The sequence below is a fragment of the Delphinapterus leucas genome, chromosome 5 (assembly GCF_059928025.1).
Source record: "Delphinapterus leucas isolate spDelLeu-1000000601 "Yukka" chromosome 5, BTC_Dleu_Yukka2, whole genome shotgun sequence".
NCBI lineage: Eukaryota > Metazoa > Chordata > Mammalia > Artiodactyla > Monodontidae > Delphinapterus > Delphinapterus leucas.
In genome coordinates this window covers 96,235,555-96,248,434 of record NC_143133.1, presented here as the reverse complement: position 1 = coordinate 96,248,434, position 12,880 = coordinate 96,235,555, and the positions used below count along the sequence as shown (strand labels likewise).

General features: G+C 38.0%; 1 pseudogene; it reads left to right on the top strand.

Moving 5' to 3' along the window:
- The first annotated feature begins 259 nt into the window (after nucleotides 1–259).
- On the top strand, nucleotides 260–9,203 carry LOC111187608 (small ribosomal subunit protein uS17m pseudogene; annotated as a pseudogene).
- Nucleotides 9,204–12,880: the final 3,677 nt, after the last annotated feature.

The window sequence follows — 12,880 nt, the reverse complement described above, 5'->3', positions numbered from 1 at the left end:
CAAATAAAACAATACAATACAATAAATGAAATTAAAAACAAAAGATAGGTGGGTCTCACAACAGATTGGACACAACTTAAGAATTGCAGAACTGAAGGAAAAAATGAGAAGAAACTATCCAAAATGTAGCATGAAAAGATAAAAACATGAAAATTGCCATAGAGAACCAGTGACATATAGGATACAGTGGGTAGATATAACATATTTAATTGGAGGTTTAGAAGAAGAGGCAGAATAAGAGACAATATTTGAAGAGATAATGGCTGAAATTTTTTCAGAAGCAATGGAAGACAATCTACAGATTCAGTATACCAACAAACTGCAAGTAGGAAAAATACAGAGAAATCTTTACAAAGATACATCATGGTGAAACCTAAATATTCAACCACAAAGACAAAATCTTAAAAGGAGCTAAATCTAGATATCCAACCACAAGTAAGCAGGAAATACAAGAAATAGAGGCATATGTTAAACTACCATGAGGATGCAACAATCCAAATCTAGAATGTGGAAAATTCAACTATTAGAATGTCCCACTTCTTCAAAAAATAGGTGACATGAAATAAGTGGGGAGTGGAGGTGGTTTAAGATGAAAAGACTTATGGTAAGCAACATGTATTATGGTAAGCAAGCATTTAAAGTGCAAATCACTATTCTTTCTTTAATTATGACATAGCTAGTATTTTATGGAAAATGGAGACTACCATCCCATGTTTGGGGAATTCCCATCATACGAGTCTTGGTAAGAAGCAAAGAGTACCACCCAACATAATATTTAAAAAATCAACTTACCCAGCCTTTCTTACAGCCAGAGCACAGATATATGACCACAGCTCTATCAGTCAGAATTCTCCTACATTAGACTTTGAGACAAACACTAGTGAATCAAATTGATTTAGTGGAATCAATGCTAGGGCAGGTGGCAGCCATGGTGGTAGCTACTTTTCCAAAGGAGCAGTGATGTTCTAGCGGCAGCATCCAGTATCTAGCATTGATGATGTCAGTGTTGAAAGCAGCAGGATCTGTGGATAGCAGGAGCAGCAGCAGTAGAAACACGGTGGCTTTATGGAGCCAGCTTTGTGGTGTGATTTTGGAAATGGTTCCTGGATGAGAGTTCCCAAGTGTGGCTTTCCAACTCTCCTGGAGAGGCTAAGGTACTAAAATAGTCTTTATTAAATTCATTTTTAGCACAAAAAAAAAAAACCTCAAGAGAGTGAGGAATGGGTATATAATAGATGAATTAATCAGAATAAGTGCCAGAATAGCAGAGTGAGGACATCCAAAATTTCACTACTCCATAAAAGGAATGAGAACAATGGCAAAAAACTGTCAAAATCAACTTTTTCATAACATTGGAAATAAAGTTTTGCAACAGTCCAAGGAGCTTTTTTTTTTAATGACTGAATCTCAGAACATTAAGCTTTGTGACATTGTAACTTCCCAATGAGGGAATACAATGAACAAATTACATAACCTAGTTGAAATAGGCAAATTCCTAGAAAGACAAAAACTACTGAAACTACCTCAAGAAGAAATAGAAAAACTGAACAAGTAAAGCCATTGAATTAATAATTTAAAAAAACAGGGCTTCCCTGGTGGCGCAGTGGTTGAGAGTCCGCCTGTCGATGCAGGGGACGCAGGTTCGTGCTCCGGTCCGGGAGGATCCCACGTGCCGCGGAGTGGCTGGGCCCCGTGCGCCATGGCCGCTGAGCCTGCGCGTCCGGAGCCTGTGCTCCGCAACGGGAGAGGCCACGGCAGTGAGAGGCCCGCGTACCGCAAACAAACAAACAAACAAAAAACAACTTTCCATGAAGAAAACCCTAGAATTATAGGCTTCACTGGTGAATTTTACCAAACATTTAAAGAATTAACACTAATCCTTCACAAAATCTTCCAGAAAACAAAAGAGAAGGGAACACGTTCTAACTCATTCTATGAGGCCAATATTACCCTGATATCAAAACCTGACAAAGATATAACAAGAAAACTACAGACCAATAATTCTTATAAATATATACACACACATTCTTTATTTTATGGGGTTTTTTGTTTGTTTTGTTTGTTTGTTCATTTTTTGGCCACACCATGCAGCTTGTGGGATCTTAGTTTCCTGACCAGGGATTGAATCTGGGCCCTCAGCAGTGAGAGCATGGAGTCCTAACCACTGGAATGCCAGGGAATTCCCCACACACATTCATTCAAAAAGAAAAGAAAAAAAAAATCAAAACCCTAGGAAACAGAACCCAGTAACATGTAAAAAGGATTATACATGATGACTAAGTGAGATTTATCCCAGGAATGTAAGGTTGGTTTAACAGCTAAAAATCAACTCCAATGTAACGCACCATATTAACATACAAAAGAACAAAAACTAGATAATAACCTCAATGCACCAGAAAAAGCACTTGACAAAATCCAATACACTTTCATGATTAAAAAAATTAAACAAACTAGGAATAGCAGGTGTTATGGACTAAATTGTGTCCCCTCCCCCCACCAAAAAGTTTTCATGTTGAAGCCCTAACACCCAATGTGACTGTATTTGGAAATAGGACCTTTAAGGAGATAACTAATGTTAAATGAAGTCATAGGGTAGTACCCTAATCTAATGTCTTTATAAGAAAAGGAAGAGACACCAGAGATCAATCTCTCCCTCCCTCTAAATGCACATACACACACACACACACACACACACACACACACACACACACACACAGAAATGGCCATGTCAGGACACAGCAAGAAGGAGGTCACCTGCAAGCCAGGAAAAGAGGCCTCACCAGAACCCAATCCTGCTGGCACCTTGATCTTAGGTTTCTAGCCTCCAGAAATATGAGAAAATAAATGCCTATTGTTTATATTTTTAATATTTATTTATTTATTTTGGCTGCACCACATCTTAGTTGGGGCACACAAGAACTTTGTTGCAGCATACAAGATCTTTTAGTTGTGGCATGCAGACTTCTTAGTTATGGCATGTGGACTCTTAGTTGCAGAATGCATGCAGGATCTAGTTCCCTGACCAGGGATCTAACCCGGGCCCCCTACATCAGAGGCACACAGTCTTAACCACTGGACCGCCAGGGAAGTCCCTAAATGCCTAATGTTTAAACCACCAAGTCTATAGTATTTTGTTATGGCAGCCTAAGCAGGCTAATTTAGCGGGGAATCTCCTCAACCTGGTAGACTGTCTAAAACACCCCATAGCTAATATCATACTTAATGGTAAGAGACTGAATGCTTTCCACCTGAGATGAAGTACTAGACAAGGATGTCAGCTCTTATTACTCCTATTCAATCTTGTACTGAAGATTCTAGCCAGGCCAGCTAGGCAAGAAAGAGAAGTAAAATTTATCCAGGTTGAAAAGGAAAAAGTATCAATAAAACTATATTTGCAGATGACATGACCTTGTATATGGAAAATCCACAAAAATATTAGAATAAATTAGTTCAGCAGGGTGGCAGGATACAAGATCAATGTACAAAAATCAGTTTTATTTCTATTCACTAGCAATGAACAATCCAAAACTGAAATTAAGACAACATTCTTTTTGCAATAGCATCAAAACAGAATGAAATGCTTAGGAATAAATTTAACAAAAGAAATGTAAGTTTTGTAAATAGCTAACTATAAGACATTGATAAAAGTAATGAAAGAAGACTTAAATAAATGGAAATATAGCCCACGTACATGGATTTGGCTTAATATCATTAAAATGGCAGTAGTCTCCAAACTGATCTAGACATTTAACGTAATCACTATCAAAATTTCAGCTGGACATTTTGCAGATACTGGCAAGCTGAGCTTAAAATTTTTATGGAAATTTAAGGGACCCAGAATAGCCCAACTATCTTGGGGAAAAAAGAAGAAAGTTGGAGGATTCACACTTCCTGATTTCAAAATTTCCTACAAGCTGCAGCAATCAGGGCAGTGTTGTACTGGCATAAAGATAGACATAGATCCATGGAATAGAGTTGAGTGTCCAGAAATAAATTATTAAATTTATGATCAATTGAGTTTTGATAAGGTTGCCAACACAATGCAATGGGGAAACAGTAGAATTTTCAACAAACAGTATTGGGACAATTTGATATCTACATGCAAAAAAATGAAGTTGGACACCTACTCTATAACATATACAAAAATTGTATGCAAATATGCAAATGGTGAAAGATCTAAATGTAATAGCTAAAACTAAAATTCTTAGAAGAAAATATAGAAGCATTGGAGTAAATCTTTGCCATCTTGGATTAGGCAATGTTTTCCAAAAGCACAAGTGCAAAAAAAAAAAAGCCAAAAAAAACATAAATTGGATTTCATCAAAATTAAAAACATTTGTGCTTCAAAGTACACCATCAAGTAAGTGAAGACAATCCACAGAATGGGAGAAAATATTGGAAAACACATATCTGACGAACGACTTGTAACTAGAATATAAAAGAAACACAACTAAGAAAAAAAAAAAGACAAAAAGACAAAAAAAGACAAATTATAAAATGGGCAAAGAATCCAAATAGACATTTCTCCAAAAAAGATATACAAATGGTCGAAAGGTACATGAGGGAATTCCCTGGTGGTCCAGTGGTTAGGACTCCACGCAACCATTGCCAAGGGCCTGGGTTCAATCCCTGGTCAGGGAACTAAGATCCCGCAAGTCACCCAAAGTGGCCAAAAAAAAAAAAAAAAAGTACATGAAAAGATGCTGAATATCAGTGGTCATTAGGGAAATGCAAATATCAAAAATGCAATGAGATACTGCTTTGAACATACTATTATGGCCAAATAAAAAAGACAGACAATAACAAGTTTTGGTGAGAATGTGGAGAAATCAATCCTCATACTTTGCTGGTTGGAATGTAAAATTGTGGTGCCACTTTAGAAAACAATGTGACATTTCCTCGAAAAGTTAAACATAGAGTTACCTTATGACCCAGCAATTTTACTCTTAGGTAAATACCAAGAAAAATGAAAACATGTCCACACAAAAACTTGTACACAAATATTCATAGCAACATTATTTATAATAGCTGAAAAATGGAAACAATCCAAGTGTTCAACAACTGATGAATGGATAAACAAAATGGTGTATATCTGTGCAATAGAATATTATTTAGTCACAAAAATAATAAAGTACTGACACATAATACAACATGTATGATATTTGAAAACATGCCAAGTGAAAGTAGCTAGACACAAAAGGTCACATGTTATATAAATATTATATATGAAAATGCTGTATGATATTATATGCCCAGTTATATGACATTATATGCCCAGTTATATGAAATGTCCAAAATATGTAAATCCATAAAGACAGAAAATAGATTAATACTTGCCCAGGGGCTAGAAGAAGACACAGTAGGAAATGACTGCTGATGTGTATGGGATTCCTTTTTTGAAGAAAAAATTCTAAAGTGATGATGACTACACAGCTCTGTAAACTTACTACAAACCACTAAATTGTACATTTAAAAAATAAATTTTATGTTATGTGAATTATATCTCTTTAAAGTTGTGACTAAAAAAAAAAAGTTGTGACTAAAAAAAGGTACATTAATCCAATACAAAGTATACACCTTTATTGAAAACAGATTTGAACTATCAACTCTGACAAGACAGTTTTTAAACACATTAAGGGAAATTTAAGCATGGACATCACAATGGTATTTAGTTATCTTTTAAAGAAAGTTCTTACCTGTTAGAGATGCATACAAAAATATTTATGCTAAAATGATATGGTATATGGTATTTACAGCATAAAAAGAAAGAGGTAGAATAAAACAAGTTTGGAATGACACTGATAATATTTTAATTGGGTAGTGGGTACATGAGTTCATAATATGATTATTTCTAATTTAGTGTATGTTGTAAATTTCCACTTAAAAGTATGAAAAATAACTAATAAGAGAGTAAGATAACAGGCAGCTGGGGAGAGAAGCATTATTTCCAAAGGTGTAGTAAGGCTTATTGCTGACTTCTGAATAGAAACAATGGAAGTGGGCTTCCCCGGCGGTGCAGTATTTAAGAATCTGCCAGGACATGGGTTCGAGCCCTGGTCGGGGAAGGTCCTACATGCCGCGGAGCAACTAAGCCCGTGTGCCACAACTACTGAGCCTGCGTTCTAGAGCCCGAGAGCCACAGCTACTGAGCCCACGTGCCTAGAGCCCATGCTCCGCAACAAGAGAAGCCACTGCAATGAGAAGCCTGTGCACCGCAACGAAGAGTAGCCCCCGCTCGCGGCAACTAGAGGAAGACCACATGTAGCAACGAAGACCCAACGCAGCCAAAAATAAATAAATAAAACAAATAAATTAAAAAAAAAAGAAACAATGGAAGCCAGCCAATAGTGGAATGGTATATTAAAAAATGCTAAAAGAAAATAACCACAACTGAGAATTCTCTATCAGCCAAAAATTTTTCAAGATTGGAGGTGAAATAAAAATATTTTCTGAAAGAAAAAGATATTAACACTTCATCATCGGATCTTCTGTGGTGGTGCAGTGGTTAAGAATCTGTCTGCCAATGCAGGGGACACAGGTTCGATACCTGGTCCGGGAAAATCTCACATTCCGCAGAGCAACTAAGCCCATGCACCACAACTACTGAGCCTTCACTCTAGAGCCCGTAAGCCACAACTACTGAGCCCAAGTGCCACAACTACTGAAGCCTGCACGCCTAGAGCCCGTGCTCTGCAGCAAGCGAAGCCACCGCAATGAGAAGCCCGCGCACCACAACAGAATAGTCCCCACTCGCCACAACTAGATAAAGCCCGGGCACAGCAAGGAAGACACAATGCAGCCAAAAATTAATTAATTAATTAGTTAAAAAATAAAACACTTCATCATGAGGAAGCTTTCATTAAAGGAGATTCTAAAGCCAATAGTAAATATAGATCCTAGAGGAAAAAGGCCTGAGATACAAAAAGGAATGAAGAAAAAAAAAAAAAACTGTAGATGTGGGAACGTGTAAATGAATGTTGGCTACGAAAAAATTAATTTTTATAAATTCACAAAACAGAAATAGACTCACAGACATAGAAAACAAACTTATGGTTACCAAAGAGGATAGTTGGGCGGGGCGCATAAATTAGGAGTTTGGGATTAACATATACACACTATACATAAAACAGATAAACAACAAAGACCTACTGTATAGCACAGGGAACTATATTCAATATCTTGTAATAACCTATAATGGAAAAGAATCTGAAAAAGTATATACATATCTGAATCATTTAGCTGTACACCTGAAACTAACACAACACTGTAAATTAATTATACTCCAATTTTAAAACATGGTTGAAAGAAAAATCATGATTAGAATTTGTGGTTTTCAGATTTTTTTTGTTATGAAGGAGAGCATAAATATCTTTGTAAATATTCTTTATTCCTTTGGATTGGAGTAATTCTTATACATTTCTCAAAGTAGTATAATTTTATACCTATTGTCATATTTTAAAATTTTACTTATTTAATTTATTTTTATTTTTGGCTGCGTTGGGTCTTCGTTGCTGGGTGCGGGATTTCTTTAGTTGCGGCGAACGGGGGCTGCTCTTCATTGCCATGGCTTCTCTTGTTGCGGAGCTCAGGCTCTAGGCGCGAGGGCTTCAGTAGTTGTGGCTCGCGGGCTTCAGAGCGCAGGCTCAGTAGTTGTGGTGCACGGGGCTTAGTTGCTCCGCAGCATGTGGGATCTTCCAGAACCAGGGCTCGAACCCATGTCCCCTGCACTGGCAGGCGGATTCTTAACCACTGCGCCACCAGGGAAGCCCCCTATTGTTATACTGCTCTCCAAAAAGACTGAATAATCTACAGGGCTATTTACAACATCATTGTACTAGTCAATATTTTTGTTTCATTTGCCAACATTGGTGTTTACTTTTTTTTTCTAGTTTAAGAGAGATGTAATGGTAGCTTAAGTTCTTTTAGTTTGTTTTCTTTACATTTTAATATGACTGAACTAGTTATTTCCCCAAATGCAAAAGAAATATGATTATTTACCTTATCAGTTTTTTACTGAAGAAGGATATTTTGACTGTCATTTTGGCCATTCAGAATATTTTCATATACCACTATTTATTCTTTGCATTAGCCATAGGGCAGACAGTTATTACATCGCATAGAAACTGACCTAAGTATGTGGAAATATTAGATTCGCCAAATGTTAGACCATCTAGTACAATGGGGAGAATCCTGAATGATCAAAAGTTATCCTCATAATTTTCTCATGCATTTTCTAAGAAAGAACATAAATTATCAGTCTTTTACCAAATTCAAAATGAATTTTACTGATAAGAATGACATCAAATAAAATTGATTTCACCTAAAACTGAACATGATAGGGAATTCTCTGGTGGTCCAGTGGTTAGGACTGTGCCCTTTCACTAAGCGGCCAGAGGGGAAAAAACAAAAAACAAAAAGCCTGCACAGGATAAAATTAGTGATACACTTTTTATTTTTAAAAAATCGCATCTCTTTTTATAGCATGGAAAACTTTAAATATTGACTTAAGAAAGCTTACGGACAGTGGAGCCCTGAGGTGACTGCTGACCCAGCTCTGCTGCCACAGGGGGTGGATTCCAGGGCCGAAGCGCCACGGCATGGGAGACCTCCAGGTGACCAAAGCCACATAACGGCAATAGCTCATTCATCCATCCATGCCAGATGGGTCATGGGGAAGGTGATTGCGACAGCAATTCAAATACCTGCTAAAGTGAGAGTAACCAGGCTTGTTCTGGATCCCTACTTGTTAAAGCATTTTAATAAGTGAAAAACCTACCTTACGATGCTCTTCAGCAGTGCACAGCTGGGAATACTGTGCTTCTCACAGCTTTACCTGTCCCACGTGAAACATGAACTGGCTGCGATCATTTTCAAAGTTGGACAAGTCACAGATCTGGTGACCGGGAAACCCTGAGCAGGAACTCCTTACCTTGAGAGTCCAGTCAATTCGGAAACCACTCACTTGAACCAAAAATCGGGCAGAACTCGCTATCTCTTTAACACAGTGAAGGTGGATTGGAAGATAGAGCCAAAAGGAAAGATTCCTAAGTTCGTTTTATGGAAAAAATTTTCTAACTTTCGTCACAAACTGTCCAATTTATCTTCTAGTATTTATGACATAGCTAAAAGTAAATGAAGTAAAGGCCTTGTTACAATTTTCCATAAAGGCTTATAGTCATTTTTCAAATTTCTTTCTCGGTGAACATACCTTCCTGTTACACTAAGTATGCCTAGCAATCCACTGCACTATTTTATAAGCTCACTGTTTTAGAAGGTGTATTTTTTTTTTTATTCAAAGGAATCTTGAATTTATCTTAGAACATTTATTTTGGGAGAATAAAACCTACCTTTTGATATCATAAACAGATAAGGCCACATTAAGTGAATATTTATTTTTGAGGGTATATATTCAAAATTAATTAAAATTTTTCTCTGGGCTTCCCTGGTGGCGCAGTGGTTGAGAGTCCGCCTGCCGATGCAGGGGACATGGGTTTGTGCCCCTGTCGGGGAGGTTCCCACATGCCGCGGAGCGGCTTGGTCCGTGCGCCATGGCCACCGGGCCTGCGTGTCTGGAGCCTGTGTTCCGCAATGGGAGAGGCCACGGCAGTGAGAGGCCCGCACACCGTAAAAAAAAAAAAAAAAAAAAAATTTTCTCTGATTTAACCAATTCTAAACGGAATATTTTACATGCTTCGTTCAGACTTTATCAGGTTGAAATCTGTATTAATAAGAATGTTGACACATAGAAAATAAACTTAAAAATTCAAAAAAAGGAAAACAAATAATGAAGTACAAAACAAAACTTTCAGTTGATAAAAGAAAAACATTTATTAACTAAAAATCAAAGAATGAAATCTTTTTGACAAAATTTAGATATGCAAAATTAGAAATGGAAAAATTTGATTTGGTAGCAATTATGGTCATAAAAAGAAATTATAGGGAATTTTCTGGTGGTCCAGTGGTTAGGACTCCACGCTTTCATTGCCAAGGGCCTGGGTTCAATCCCTGGTCGGGGAAATAAGATCCCACGTGCAGCGCAGCCAAAAGAAAAAAGAAAAGAAATTATAGTGGCAAAATCTTCAATGGTAAAATTAGATATGGGCAAAATGTGACCAAATCTTCAAAACAAAGAATTGATTCTGATCAAATTAATTGATTTCAGAGAAATAAAAATAAAATGAAAAACATTGAAAATGGCTTTACTGCTCTCCATATAGAATTAAGCAAAGATTTAAATTTACTTCATATTTAGCTATAGAAAAAAATGGATAATTCATCAGAGTATCATTCTATTAGAATATTTTATTGATAAAAACATGATAAAAATTTACTAATCTCAGAACAGCAGTATAAAAAGTACTCAATTTCATATTAGATGTGTGTGGGGGGGGAAGGGATGAATGGGTTAGAAAATATTATTTTTATTTGTTAATTTTTTCCTTTTGTCTTTATTTCCTGATGACAATTTTGTGGAATAAGTTCAAAAATTTATTTCCTACCACAATTCAGATGTACAGGGAAAAAAACAGAAGTTTTTCTGGTTTTTGTTTTCCTCTCACACTAGACCTTTTATTCAGTGGAAATACAGCATTCTAGTCCATCTTGACATTCTGGGATTCTGTGATTTTGTTTTTCCAAAACAAGATTTTATTCATGGATACATAATAAATTATCATAAGGCTGTACCATAATGCATTTGTTACCCCACTGATTTACAGTGAAGTTTGGCCAATTACCCACCAATAAAATAACCTTGTAGGGTACAACACAAGTGTTTTTTCAACTAAAACTATTCTGACCTTCCTCTTATTTAGTGGAAAAGAAAATTATTAAATATCTAATCCAGTTTAAGCTTTGTCTACCCCAATAATTGAAATGATCCATTTAGTCCCCCGAGAATGGAAACCATGCCTATGGAATATTTAAAGTAGAAAAAGAAAACTGTTATTGGAACTAGGGTAATCATCTTTAGATATTTAAAGGACTGTTATATGGAGGCATGATTATATTTATCCTATGTAACCAAAGAGTGGGACTGGGACAAATAAAATCATGGAAAGGGAAATTCTACTCTGTTTAAGAAAGAATTGTCTGATATTTGGAGCTGTCCACGATTGAATGATTGCTCATGAGAGATGAGATTTACATCATGAGGAATATTCAAGCTGAGGTTCAGGTGTGTTATAAGAGAAGTCAAGCTTTGGTTGGGATCAGATATCCAAAATCAGTCACAGGGAACTTGTTACATGTGGTTTAAGCAGGACCAATGTTTGCAGCGTCAATGTTACTCCTATAATAATGTCACTTTCTTGGGCTTCCCTGGTGGCGCGGTGGTTGCGAGTCCGCCTGCCCATGCAGGGGACATGGGTTCGTGCCGCGGTCTGGGAAGAGATCCCACATGCCGCGGAGTGGCTGGGCCCGTGAGTCATGGCTGCTGAGCCTGCACGTCCGGAGCCTGCACGTCCGGAGCCTGTGCTCCGCAACGGGAGAGGCCGCGGCAGTGAGAGGCCCGCGTACCGCAAAAAAAAAAAAAAAAAAATTATGTCACTTTCTTTTTTTTTTTTAATGAATTTATTTATTTATCTTTGGATGCGTTGAGTCTTCGTTGCTGCACACGGGCTTTCTCTAGTTGCGGCGAGCGGGGGCTACTCTTCGTTGCGGTGCGCGGGCTTCTCATTGCAGTGGCTTCTCTTTGTTTCGGTGCACGGACTCTAGGCAAGCGGGCTTCAGTAGTTGTGGCTCTCGGGCTCTAGAGCGCAGAGCTCAGTAGTTGTGGCGCACGAGCTTAGTTGCTCCGCGGTATGTGGGATCTTCCCAGACCAGGGCTCGAACCCGTGTCCCCTTCATTAGCAGGCAGATTTTTTACGCACTGTGCCACCGGGGAAGTCCCAATGTCACTTCCAATTACTAGCATTCCATTAACGTTAGTTGAATTGGAAACAGAGGAACAGGGTTTCAGCACAAGTACACCCTTGGAAGTATGTTTTGCAGGAGAAAATCATCCATCATGTCTGTTAATATAAAAAAAAAAAAAAGATTAACAAGACCACCGGTCTGATAATCTTAAAAATTTCTTCAGTTCCTGAGAATCTAAGATTCTGCATCTGGGAAAGCTGGTTTAGCTTCAGTCAGGAGAAATGGCTGGAGACAGCTGGCAGAGGTTTAGGAAAGAAGGAGCTGGTGTCTGAAGTGAGGAGTGATTTGGCCACATTAGAGTTCTCAAGAGGCAAATGTGGGAACGGGGTTAATAAACAAACAAACCAAGGTAGAGATAGAAGGTGGAGTTTGGTCACCAGGAAGAAAGCCAGAGACTAACTTTTGGAAGTAGTGTTCAACGAAACCATGACCCCTCCTGGTTGTCTTGACCCAGCCAGCCTTTCCAAGTGTCATCCCCACCCTCTCCCTGTCAACACCAAACTGTTTGCAATTCCTTGAACACAGGGAGCCCTCTCATTGTGCATGCTGTCCCTTCTGCCTGGAAAACTGCTCCCTCCCTTATCTCCCTGGAGTCCACCAGTCTTTCCTCCAGACAGAGCTCACACATCAGCTTCTCTGTGGAGTCTTCCCAGGCCTCTCCAGGCAGGGGTAGGGACTTGGTTCTCTGTGTTCCAATAGCATCCTCCACATAAGGATTACATTAATATAAATATTCTTAAGGTGTCTGCCTCTCTCACTGGACCATGAGCCCCTCAAAGGTAGGAGCCATGTTCTATTGATATTTTTGTTCACCAGAGTTTAAATTGTGCCAAGTATATATTTATGCCTCAATAGATATTTGAAAAATGAATAAATGAATGACTGAATGAGTCCCTGGTGGTGCAGTGGTTAAGAATCCGCTTGCCAGTTATTGAAATGGGGAAAAGACTCAATACAAATAAAA